Source organism: Ammospiza caudacuta, chromosome 3, assembly GCF_027887145.1.
Source record: "Ammospiza caudacuta isolate bAmmCau1 chromosome 3, bAmmCau1.pri, whole genome shotgun sequence".
Taxonomy (NCBI): domain Eukaryota; kingdom Metazoa; phylum Chordata; class Aves; order Passeriformes; family Passerellidae; genus Ammospiza; species Ammospiza caudacuta.
In genome coordinates, this window is record NC_080595.1 from 117,220,657 (window position 1) to 117,232,994 (window position 12,338).

Here is a 12,338-nt window from a genome sequence, read left to right on the forward strand (position 1 = left end):
CTTCCTCTTCCTGCCCTCTCTTCCTCTCTCTCCCAGCAATTCCCACATTCCCACAAATCCCAGGAATTCCCACAATTCCCAGGTGGAGAAACTGGCGCGGACGCTGTTCCTTTGGAAGATCGATGTCCGTGACCAGAAGGAGCGCGGCTCCATCGTCCCAATACCCCATTGTCCCACCATCCCACAGTCCCACCATCCTCTAATCCCACAATCCCACAATCCCATGGTCCCACAATCCCAGGAATTCCCACCACGTTCATTCCCAGGTGGAGAAGCTGGCGCGGGCGCTGTTCCTGTAGAAGATCAATGTCCACAACCAGAAGGACAGCGGCTCCATTATCCCATCATCCCATAATCCCACAATCCCATTATCCCATCCCATAATCCCACATTCCCACATTCCCATAATCCCATAATCTCAGAAATTCCCAGCAATTCCCACCTTCATTCCCAGATGGTCCTGTGGAAGATCGACGTCCACGACCAGAAGGAGCGTGTCTCCATTACCCAACCCTATTGTCCCACCATCCCACAATCCTGTTATCCCATCCCACAATCCCACATTCCCACCATCCCACCATCCCACCATCCCACATTCCCACAATTCCCACAATTCCCACAATTCCCACCATGTTCATTCCCAGGTGCAGAACCTGGCGCGGACACTGTTCCTGTGGAAGATCAACGTCCACGACCAGAAGGAGCGCAGCTCCAATATCCAACCCCATTATCTGATTATCCCATCCCACCATCCCATCATCCCACATTCCCATAATCCCAGAAATTCTCACATTCCCAGGTGCAGAAGCTGGCGTGGACGCTGTTCCTGTGGAAGGTCGACGTCCATGACCAGAAGGAGCGCGGCTCCATTATCCAACCCCATTGTCCCACCATCCCACAGTCCCACCATCCTCTAATCCCAAAATCCCACAATTCCCACAATCCCAGGAATTCCCACCACGTTCATTCCCAGGTGCAGAAGCTGGCGCGGACGCTGTTCCTGTGGAAGGTCGACGTCCATGACCAGAAGGAGCGCGGCTCCATTATCCAATCCCATTGTCCCACAATCCCACCATCCCACCATCCTCTAATCCCATCATCCCACATTCCCACAATCCCAGGAATTCCCACAATTCCCACCATGTTCATTCCCAGGTGGAGAAGCTGGCGCGGACGCTGTTCCTGTGGAAGATCGACGTCCACGACCAGAAGGAGCGCGTCTCCATTATCCCATAATCCCACAATCCCACATTCCCACAATCCCAAAACACCAACATCCCAGCAATTCCCATCATCCCACAATTCCCACAATCTCAGGAATTCCCACAATTCCCACCACGCTCATTCCCAGGTGGAGAAGCTGGCGCGGAAGCTGTTCCTGTGGAAGATCAACGTCCACGACCAGAAGGAGTGCGTGTCAATTGTCCTATCATCCCAATATCCCATCACCCCACAATCCCCCATTCCCACAATCCCATTATCCCACAATCCCATAATCCCACAATTCTCTCATTCCGAGGTGCAGAAGCTGGCGCGGACGCTGTTCCTGTGGAAGATCAACACCCACGACCAGAGGGAGCGCGGCTCCATTGTCCCACCATTCCACAATCCCACAATCCCACAGTCTCACAATCCCACAAATCCCAGGAATTCCCACCACGTTCATTCCCAGGTGGAGAAGCTGGCGCGGACGCTGTTCCTGTAGAAGATCAATGTCCACAACCAGAAGGAGCGCGGCTCCATTATCCCATCATCCCATAATCCCACAATCCCATTATCCCATCCCATAATCCCACATTCCCACATTCCCGTAATCCCATAATCTCAGAAATTCCCAGCAATTCCCACCTTCATTCCCAGATGGTCCTGTGGAAGGTCGACGTCCATGACCAGAAGGAGCGCGTCTCCATTACCCAACCCTATTGTCCCACCATCCCACAATCCTGTTATCCCATCCCATCCCACAATCCCACCATCCCACCATCCCACATTCCCACAATTCCCACAATTCCCACAATTCCCACCACGTTCATTCCCAGGTGGAGAAGCTGGCGCGGACGCTGTTCCTGTGGAAGATCGACGTCCACGACCAGAAGGAGCGCGTCTCCGAGATGCGCCGCTGGAACGAGGCCCTGGTGGCCAACATGCTCCCCGAGCACGTGGCCCGGCACTTCCTGGGCTCCAAAAAGCGGGATGAGGTCGGTATTCCCGATTTTCCGGGCCGTATTCCCGCTTTTCTGGGCGGCGTTCCCAACTTTCCGGCCCGCATTCCCAATTTTCCGGGCGATTCCTGCGTTTTAGGGCGATTCCCACATTCCTGGAATTCTTTGGGTGGGATCCATGGAGCTTCAATCCCATCCCATCCCAGCTGAAGGTCCATGGATCTTCAATTCCATCCGAGGTGGCTCCAACCTCTCCTTGGAAACTCCCAGGGATCCCCAAAAAACCCCAATAACCACCAATTATTAATCAATAATCAATAATCAATAACCAATAATCAGTAACTGACTGGATCCCTTTGGATGGGATCCATCCCATTCCCACCACATGATCCAAGATTGCTGCAACCTTTCCTTGGACGCTCACCAATAACCCACAACCCATAAACAATAATCAATAACCGATAATCAATAACGGATATGGGCGGAATTCCCGGCATTCCCAGGAGCTGTACAGCCAATTGTACGAGGAGAGCGGGGTGATGTTCTCATCCCTGCCCAACCCATAACCCATAACCCATAACCCACAACCAATAACCCATACCCTATAACCAATAACCAATGATCAATAACGGATATTGGCGGAAATCCCGGCATTCCCAGGAGCTGTACAGCCAATCCTATGAGGGGATCAGGGTGATGTTCACATCCCTGTCCAACCAATAACGAATAACCAATAACCCATAACGCATATCCTATAAATTATAACCAATGATCAATAACCCATAACCAATGATCAATAACCAATGACCAATAACTGATATTGGCGTAATTCCTGACATTCCCAGGAGCTGTACAGCCAATCGTACAAGGAGAGCGGGGTGATGTTCACGTCACTGCCGAACCAGTAACCCATAACCCATTACCAATAACCCATACCCCATAACTCATAACCAATGATCAATAACCAATAATCAATAACCAATAATCAATAACTGATATTGGCGTAATTCCTGACATTCCCAGGAGCTGTACAGCCAATCGTACAAGGAGAGCGGGGTGATGTTCACGTCACTGCCGAACCAGTAACCCATAACCCATTACCAATAACCCATACCCCATAACTCATAACCAATGATCAATAACCAATAATCAATAACCAATAATCAATAACTGATATTGGCGTAATTCCTGACATTCCCAGGAGCTGTACAGCCAATCGTACAAGGAGAGCGGGGTGATGTTCACGTCACTGCCGAACCAGTAACCCATAACCCATTACCAATAACCCATACCCAATAACTCATAACCAATGATCAATAACCAATAATCAATAACCAATAATCAATAACTGATAGTGGCATGTTCCCGGCATTCCCAGGAGCTGCACAGCCAATCGTATGAGGAGATTGGGGTGATGTTCACGTTGCTGCCCAACCAATAACCCATACCCCATACCCATACCCAATAACCCACAACCCATACACAATGATCAATAACAGATAATCAATAACTGGGGGTGGAATTCCCGGCATTCCCAGGAGCTGCACAGCCAATCGTACGAGGAGATCGGGGTGATGTTCACGTCGCTGCCCAACCAATAACCCATACCCCATACCCATACCCAATAAGCCATAACCCATACCCAATGATCAATAACAGATAATCAATAACTGGGGGTGGAATTCCTGGCATTCCCAGGAGCTGCAAAGCCAATCGTACGAGGAGAGCGGGGTGATGTTCGCGTCGCTGCCCAACCAATAACCCATAACCAATGACACGTACCCAATAACCAATAACCCATACCCTGTACCCAATAGCCAATACGCAATAACCAATAACAAATAACCAATAATCAATAATGGTGGAATTCCCGGCATTCCCAGGAGCTGAGCTGTACAGCCAATCGTACGAGGAGATCGGGGTGATGTTCTCATCCCTGCCCAACCCATAACCCATAACCAATAACGCATAACCCATTACCAATAACCAGTACCCGAGGATCAATAACCAATAATCAATAACTGATATCGCCGCGTTCCCAGGAGCTGTGCACCCAGTCCTACGAGGAGATGGGGGTGATGTTCGCATTGCTGCCAAACCAATAACCCATAACCCATTACTGATAACTCATACCCAATAACTGATAACCAATAATCAATACCGGATATTGGCACTTTCCCAGGAGCTGTACAGCCAATCGTACGAGGAGATCGGGGTGATGATGTTCACATCCCTGCCCAACCCATAACCAATAACCCATAACCCATTATCAATAACCCATTACCAATAACCCATACCCAATACCCAATAACCAATAATCAATAACCGATAACCAATACCTGATAATCAATAACCGATATTGGGGCATTCCCAGGAGCCGTACAGCCAGTCCTACGAGGAGATCGGGGTGATGTTCTCGTCCCTTCCCAGCCAATGATCCGTGACACAATAACCCACACCCAATACCCAATAGCCAATACCCAATAATCAATAACCAATAACCAATAATCAATAACGGATATCGGCGCGTTCCCAGGAGCTGTACAGCCAATCGTGCGAGGAGACCGGGGTGATGTTCACATCCCTGCCCGGCCCATAACCAACAACCCACAACCAATAAGCCATACCCAATACCCAATGCCTAACGATCAATAACCAATAATCAATAACCAATATTGGCATGTTCCCGGCGTTCCCAGGAGCTGTACAGCCAGTCCTACGAGGAGATCGGGGTGATGTTCGCGTCGCTGCCCAACTTTGCGGATTTCTACACGGAGGAGAGCATCAACAACGGCGGCATCGAGTGCCTGCGCTTCCTCAACGAGATCATCTCCGACTTCGACGCGGTGAGGAGGAGGAGGAGGACGAGGAGGAGGAGGAGGAGGAGGAGGAGCGGGGCCAGGAAACGCCGCTGGAATTCCGCATGGACGCAGGGATGGGACGGGTGGGGCACGGAGGGGGGATCATGGGGAAGGTCCAGGTGGGATCATGGTGGGAGTCGTGGGGAATGAATGTCCAGGTGGGAATCACAGGGAACGTCCAGGTGGGGTCACTCCAGGAATCATGGGGAACATCCAGGTGGGATCACAGCCGGCATTGTGGGGAATGTCCAGGTGGGATCATGGTGGGAATCATGGGGAATGAATGTCCAGGTGGGATCATGGTGGGAGTCGTGGGGAATGAATGTCCAGGTGGGAATCACAGGGAACGTCCAGGTGGGGTCACACCAGGAATCATGGGGAACATCCAGGTGGGATCACAGCGGGCATTGTGGGGAATGTCCAGGTGGCATGGGGAATGTCCAGGTGGGATCATGGTGGGAATCGTGGGGAATGAATGTCCAGGTGGGATCATGGTGGGAGTCGTGGGGAATGAATGTCCAGGTGGGAATCACAGGGAACGTCCAGGTGGGGTCACACCAGGAATCATGGGGAACATCCAGGTGGGATCACAGCGGGCATTGTGGGGAATGTCCAGGTGGCATGGGGAATGTCCAGGTGGGATCATGGTGGGAATCGTGGGGAATGAATGTCCAGGTGGGATCATGGTGGGAGTCGTGGGGAATGAATGTCCAGGTGGGAATCACAGGGAACGTCCAGGTGGGGTCACACCAGGAATCATGGGGAACATCCAGGTGGGATCACAGCGGGCATTGTGGGGAATGTCCAGGTGGCATGGGGAATGTCCAGGTGGGATCATGGTGGGAATTACGGGGAAGGTCTGGGTGGGAATCGTGGGGAATGAATGTCCAGGTGGGATCATGGTGGGAATCGTGGGGAATGTCCAGGTGGGATCATGGTGGGAATCATGGGGAATGAATGTCCAGGTGGGATCATGGTGGGAATCGTGGGGAATGTCCAGGTGGGATCATGGTGGGAATCATGGGGAATGAATGTCCAGGTGGGATCATGGTGGGAATCGTGGGGAATGTCCAGGTGGGATCATGGTGGGAATCATGGGGAATGAATGTCCAGGTGGGATCATGGTGGGAATCGTGGGGAAGGTCCACGTGGGGTCATGGTGGAAATGTAGAGAATGTCCAGGTGGGAATCACGGGGAAACGTCCAGGTGGGATCATCCTGTGAATTGAGGGGAATGTCCAGGTGGGATCATGGTGGGAACCACAGGGAACGTCCAGGTGGGAACTGTGGGGAATGTCAAGGTGGGATCATGGTGGGAACTGTAGAGACTGTCCAGCTGGGACCACAGCGGGAATCAAGGGGAATGTCTGGGTGGGATCACACCACGAATCACGGGGAACGTCCAGGTGGGATGAGAAAAGTCCAGGTGGGGTCACAGTGGAATTCATGGGGAACATCCAAGTGGGAATCCAAGGGAATAAATGTCCAGGTGGGGTCACAGCAGGAATTGTGGGGAATGTCCAGGTGGGGCCACACAGGGAAATGTGGGGAACGTCCAGGTGGGGTCATGGTGGGAAATGTGGGGAACGTCCAGGTGGGGTCACACAGGGAAATGTGGGGAATGTCCAGGTGGGGCCACACAGGGAAATGTGGGGAACGTCCAGGTGGGATCATGGTGGGAAATGTGGGGAATGTCCAGGTGGGATCGCACTGGTAATTGTGAGCAACGTCCAGGTGGAGTCACACCAGGAATCGTGGGGAACGTCCAGGTGGGATCACAGCGGGAATTGTGGGGAATGTCCAGGTGGGGTCATGGTGGGAAATGTGGGGAATGTCCAGGTGGGATCACAGCGGGAATTGTGGGGAATGTCCAGGTGGGGCCACACAGGGAAATGTGGGGAATGTCCAGGTGGAGTCACACTGGTAATTGTGAGCAACGTCCAGGTGGGGTCACACCAGGAATCATGGGGAACGTCCAGGTGGGATCACAGCGGGCATTGTGGGGAATGTCCAGGTGGGGTCACAGCAGGAATTGTGGGGAAGGTCCAGGTGGGATCATGGTGGGAATCATGGGGAATGTCCAGGTGGAGTCACACCAGGAATCATGGGGAACGTCCAGGTGGGATCACAGCAGGAAATGTGGGGAATGTCCAGGTGGGATCGCACTGGTAATTGTGAGCAACGTCCAGGTGGGGTCACACCAGGAATCATGGGGAACGTCCAGATGGGATCACAGCAGGAATCGTGGGGAATGTCCAGGTGGGATCATGGTGGGAAATGTGGGGAATGTCCAGGTGAGATCGCACTGGTAATTGTGAGGAACGTCCAGGTGGAGTCACAGCAGGAATTGTGGGGAATGTCCAGGTGGGGTTGTGGTGGGCATGAAGTGGAAGGTCCAGGTGGGAATCACGGGGAAGGTCCAGGTGGGATCATGGTGGGAAATGTGGGGAAGGTCCAGGTGGGATCATGGTAGGAAGGTCCAGGTGGGGTCACGGTGGCAATTACAGGGAATGTCCAGGTGGGAATCACAGGGAACATCCAGGTGGGGTCATGGTGGACATCACAGGGAACATCCAGGTGGGATCATGGTGGGAATCACAGGGAAGGTCCGGGTGGGAATCATGGGGAATGTCCAGGTGGGAATCATGGTGGGAATCACTGGGAACGTCCAGGTGGGATCATGGAGAATGTCCAGGTGGGATCACACTGGGAATCACGGGGAAGGTCCAGGTGGGAATCATGGGAAATGTCCAGGTGGGATCACGCTGGGAAAGATGGCCACATCCAGGTGGGACGGGGAACATCCAGGTGGGATCACAGCAGGAATTGTCTAGGTGGGATCACACTGGGAATCACAGGAATGTCCAGGTGGGATGGGGAACATCCAGGTGGGATCTCTGGGACCATCCAGGTGGGACAGGGACCATCCAGGTGGGATCACAGGAGGCATTGTGGGGAATATCTACATGAGATCACACTGGGAATCACAGGAACATCCAGGTGGGATCCCTGGGACCATCCAGGTGAGATCTCTGGGACCATCCAGGTGGGATGGGGAACATCCAGGTGGGATCCCTGGGACCATCCAGGTGGAATCTCTGGGACCATCCAGGTGGGATCCCTGGGACGATCCAGGTGGGGTCTCTGGGACCATCCAGGTGGGACAGGGACCATCCAGGTGGGACCCTGGGACCATCCAGGTGGGATCTCTGGGACCATCCAGGTGGGACAGGGACCATCCAGGTGGGATCCCTGGGACCATCTTGGTGGGATCTCTGGGACCATCCAGGTGGGACAGGGACCATCCAGGTGAGATCCCTGGGACGATCCAGGTGGGACAGGGACCATCCAGGTGAGATCCCTGGGACCATCCAGGTGGGATCTCAGGACCATCCAGGTGGGACAGGGACCATCCAGGTGGGATCTCTGGGACCATCCAGGTGGGATCTCAGGACCATCCAGGTGGGACAGGGACCATCCAGGTGGGACAGGGACCATCCAGGTGTGATCTCTGGGACCATCCAGGTGGGACAGGGACCATCCAGGTGGGATCTCTGGGACCATCCAGGTGGGATCTCTGGGACCATCCAGGTGGGACAGGGACCATCCAGGTGGGATCTCTGGGACCATCCAGGTGAGATCTCTGGGACCATCCAGGTGGGGTCTCTGGGACCATCCAGGTGGGATCCCTGGGACCATCCAGGTGAGATCCCTGGGACCACCCAGGTGGGGTCTCTGGGACCATCCAGGTGGGATCTCTGGGACCATCCAGGTGGGACAGGGACCATCCGGGTGGGATCTCTGGGACCATCCAGGTGAGATCTCTGGGACCATCCAGGTGGGGTCTCTGGGACCATCCAGGTGGGATCCCTGGGACCATCCAGGTGGGACAGGGACCATCCAGGTGGGATCTCTGGGACCATCCAGGTGTGATCTCTGGGACCATCCAGGTGGGATCTCTAGGAACATCCAGGTGGGATCTCTGGGACCATCCAGGTGGGATCCCTGGGACCATCCAGGTGTGATCTCTGGGACCATCCAGGTGGGATCTCTAGGACCATCAAGGTGGGATCTCTGGGACCATCCAGGTGGGATCTCTAGGACCATCAAGGTGGGATCTCTGGGACCATCCAGGTGCGATCCCGGTCCCGTGTCCGTCCCCAGCTCCTGGACGAGCCGCAGTTCCGCTGCATCACCAAGATCAAGACCATCGGCAGCACCTACATGGCCGCCTCCGGGGTGACGCCCGACGCCGGCGCCAACGGCTTCGGGGCCAAGGTCAGCATGGGGTCCCACCTTGGGACACCTCCAGGACCTGGGCATGGGTCCCTTCCTCCTTGTGTCCCATCCTTGTGTCCCACCTCAACGTGCCAGATCTCTGTCCCAACCGTGTCCCATCTCCGTGTCCCATCCCAATGTCCCCAGTTCGATTTCCCATCTCCTTGTCCAACCTCCGTGTCCCGTCCCAGTCCCATCTCCATCTCCCGTCCCAATGTCCCCAAACCCACCTCTCATCTCCACGTTCCATCCCTGTGTCCCATTCCCATGTCCCATCTCCGTGTTCCCCAGTCCACGTCCCGTCTCCATATCCTGTTCCCGTCCCATCCCTGCCCCATCCCCATGTCCCATCTCCCACCTCCGTGCCCCATCTCCATGTCCCATCTCCATGTCCCATCTCCGTGTCCCACCATCTCCATGTGTCACTTCCGTGTCCATCTCCACATCCCATCACCTCCATGTCCCATCCCAATGTCCCCCAATCCATCTCTCATCTCCGTGTCACATCTCCATGTCCCATCTCCATGTCCCACCTCCATGCCCCATCTCCATGTCCCATCTCCATGTCCCATCTCCGTGTCCCACCATCTCCATGTGTCACTTCCGTGTCCATCTCCACATCCCATCACCTCCATGTCCCATCCCAATGTCCCCCAATCCATCTCTCATCTCCGTGTCACATCTCCATGTCCCATCTCCATGTCCCACCTCCATGCCCCATCTCCATGTCCCATCTCCATGTCCCATCTCCGTGTCCCACCATCTCCATGTGTCACTTCCGTGTCCATCTCCACATCCCATCACCTCCATGTCCCATCCCAATGTCCCTGAATTCATTTCCCGTCTCCATGTCTCGTTTCCCATCTCCATATCCCATCTCCATGTCCCATCTCCATGTCCCATCTCCATGTCCCATTCCCAATGTCCCATCCCTGTCCCACCATCTCCATGTCCCATCCCAATGTCCCATCGCCATGCCCCATCATCCTCATGTCTCATCCCTGTCCCATCTCCGTGTCCCATCCCAATGTCCCCAAATCCATCTCTCATCTCCGTGTCCCATCTCCATGTCCCGTCCCAATATCCCATTGTCTCCGTGTCCCATCATCTCCATATCCCATCTCCATGTCCCATCTCCGTGTCCCATCCCTGTCCCACCATCTCCATGTCCCATTCCCAATGTCCCATCGCCATGCCCCATCATCCTCGTGTCTCATCCCTGTCCCATCTCCGTGTCCCATCTCCAGGTCCCATCTCCATGTCCCATCCCAATGTCCCCAAATCCATCTCTCATCTCCGTGTCCCATCTCCATGTCTCAAATCCATGTCCCATCTCCATCTCCCATCTCCATGTCCCATCTCCATCTCCCATCTCCATGTCCCATCTCCGTGTCCCATCCCTGTCCCACCTCCATGTCCCATTCCCAATGTCCCATCCCCATGCCCCATCCAACGTCCCATCCCCATGTCCCATCACCATCTCCACATCCCATCCCCATCTCCCATCATCTCCATGTCCCATCTCCGTGTCCCATCCCAGTACCCCATCTCCAGGTCCCATCCCAATGTCCCACCTCCATCTCCACGTCCCATCTCCAGGTCCCATCCAATGTCCCATCATCTCCATGTCCCATCTCCATGTCCTATCTCTGTGTCCCATCTCCATGTCCCTTCCCCATCTCCCATCATCTCCATGTTCCATCTCCATGTCCCATCCCCAAGTCCCATCTCCACGTCTGATCCCCATGTCCCATGTGCATGCCCTATCATCTCCACATCCCATCTCAATCTCCATGTTCCATCTCCATGTTCCATCCCCATCTCCATGTCCATGTCCCATCCCCATGTCCCATTGTCTCCAGTTCCCATTTCCATGCTCCATCATCTCCATGTCCATCTTCATCTCCACGTCCCATCCCCATGTCCCATCCCAATGTCCCACCCTCATGTCTCACCATCTCCGTGTCCCATCTTCATGTCCCATCCCAATGTCCCCAAATCCATGTCCCATCTCCATGTCCCATCCCAATATCCCGTCATCTCCATGTCACATCTCCATGTCCATCTCCATGTCCATCTCCATGTCTCATTCCTGTCCCATCTCCGTGTCCCATCTCCATGTTCTATATCCATGTCCCATCTCCATCTCCATGTCCCATCTCCATATCCCATCCCAATGTCCCATCCCTGTGTCCCATCTCCATGTCCCATCATCTCCATGTCCCATCTCCATGCCCCATCTCCATGTCCCGTCTCCATGTCCCATGCCAATATCCCATCATCTCCGTGTCCCATCTCCAATGTCCCATCTCCATCTCTATGTCCCATCTCCATGTCCCATCTCCATGTCCCATCCCCATGTCTCACCATCTCCGTGTCCCATCTCCACGTCCCATCATCTCCATGTCCCATCCCAATGTCCCCAAATCCATGTCCCATCCCCATGTCCCATGCCAGTATCCCATTGTCTCCATTTCCCATCCCAATGTCCCATCTCCATGTCCCCTCTCCATGCCCCATCCTGGTGGGATCATGGGGAACGTCCAGGTGGGACCATGGGGAACATCCAGGTGGGATCATGGGGGACATTGAGGTGGGACCATGGGGAACATCCAGGTGGGATCATTGGGGACATTGAGGTGGGACCATGGGGAACATCCAGGTGGGATCATTGGGGACATTGAGGTGGGACCATGGGGGACATCCAGGTGGGATCATTGGGGACATTGAGGTGGGACCATGGGGGACATCCAGGTGGGATCATTGGGGACATTGAGGTGGGACCATGGGGGACATCCAGGTGGGATCACTGGGGACATTGAGGTGGGACCATGGGGAACATCCAGGTGGGATCATGGAGAATGTCCAGGTGGGACCATGGGGGACATCCAGGTGGGATCACTGGGGACATTGAGGTGGGACCATGGGGGACATCCAGGTGGGATCACTGGGGACATTGAGGTGGGAACATGGGGAACATCCAGGTGGGATCATTGGGGACATTGAGGTGGGACCATGGGGGACATCCAGGTGGGAT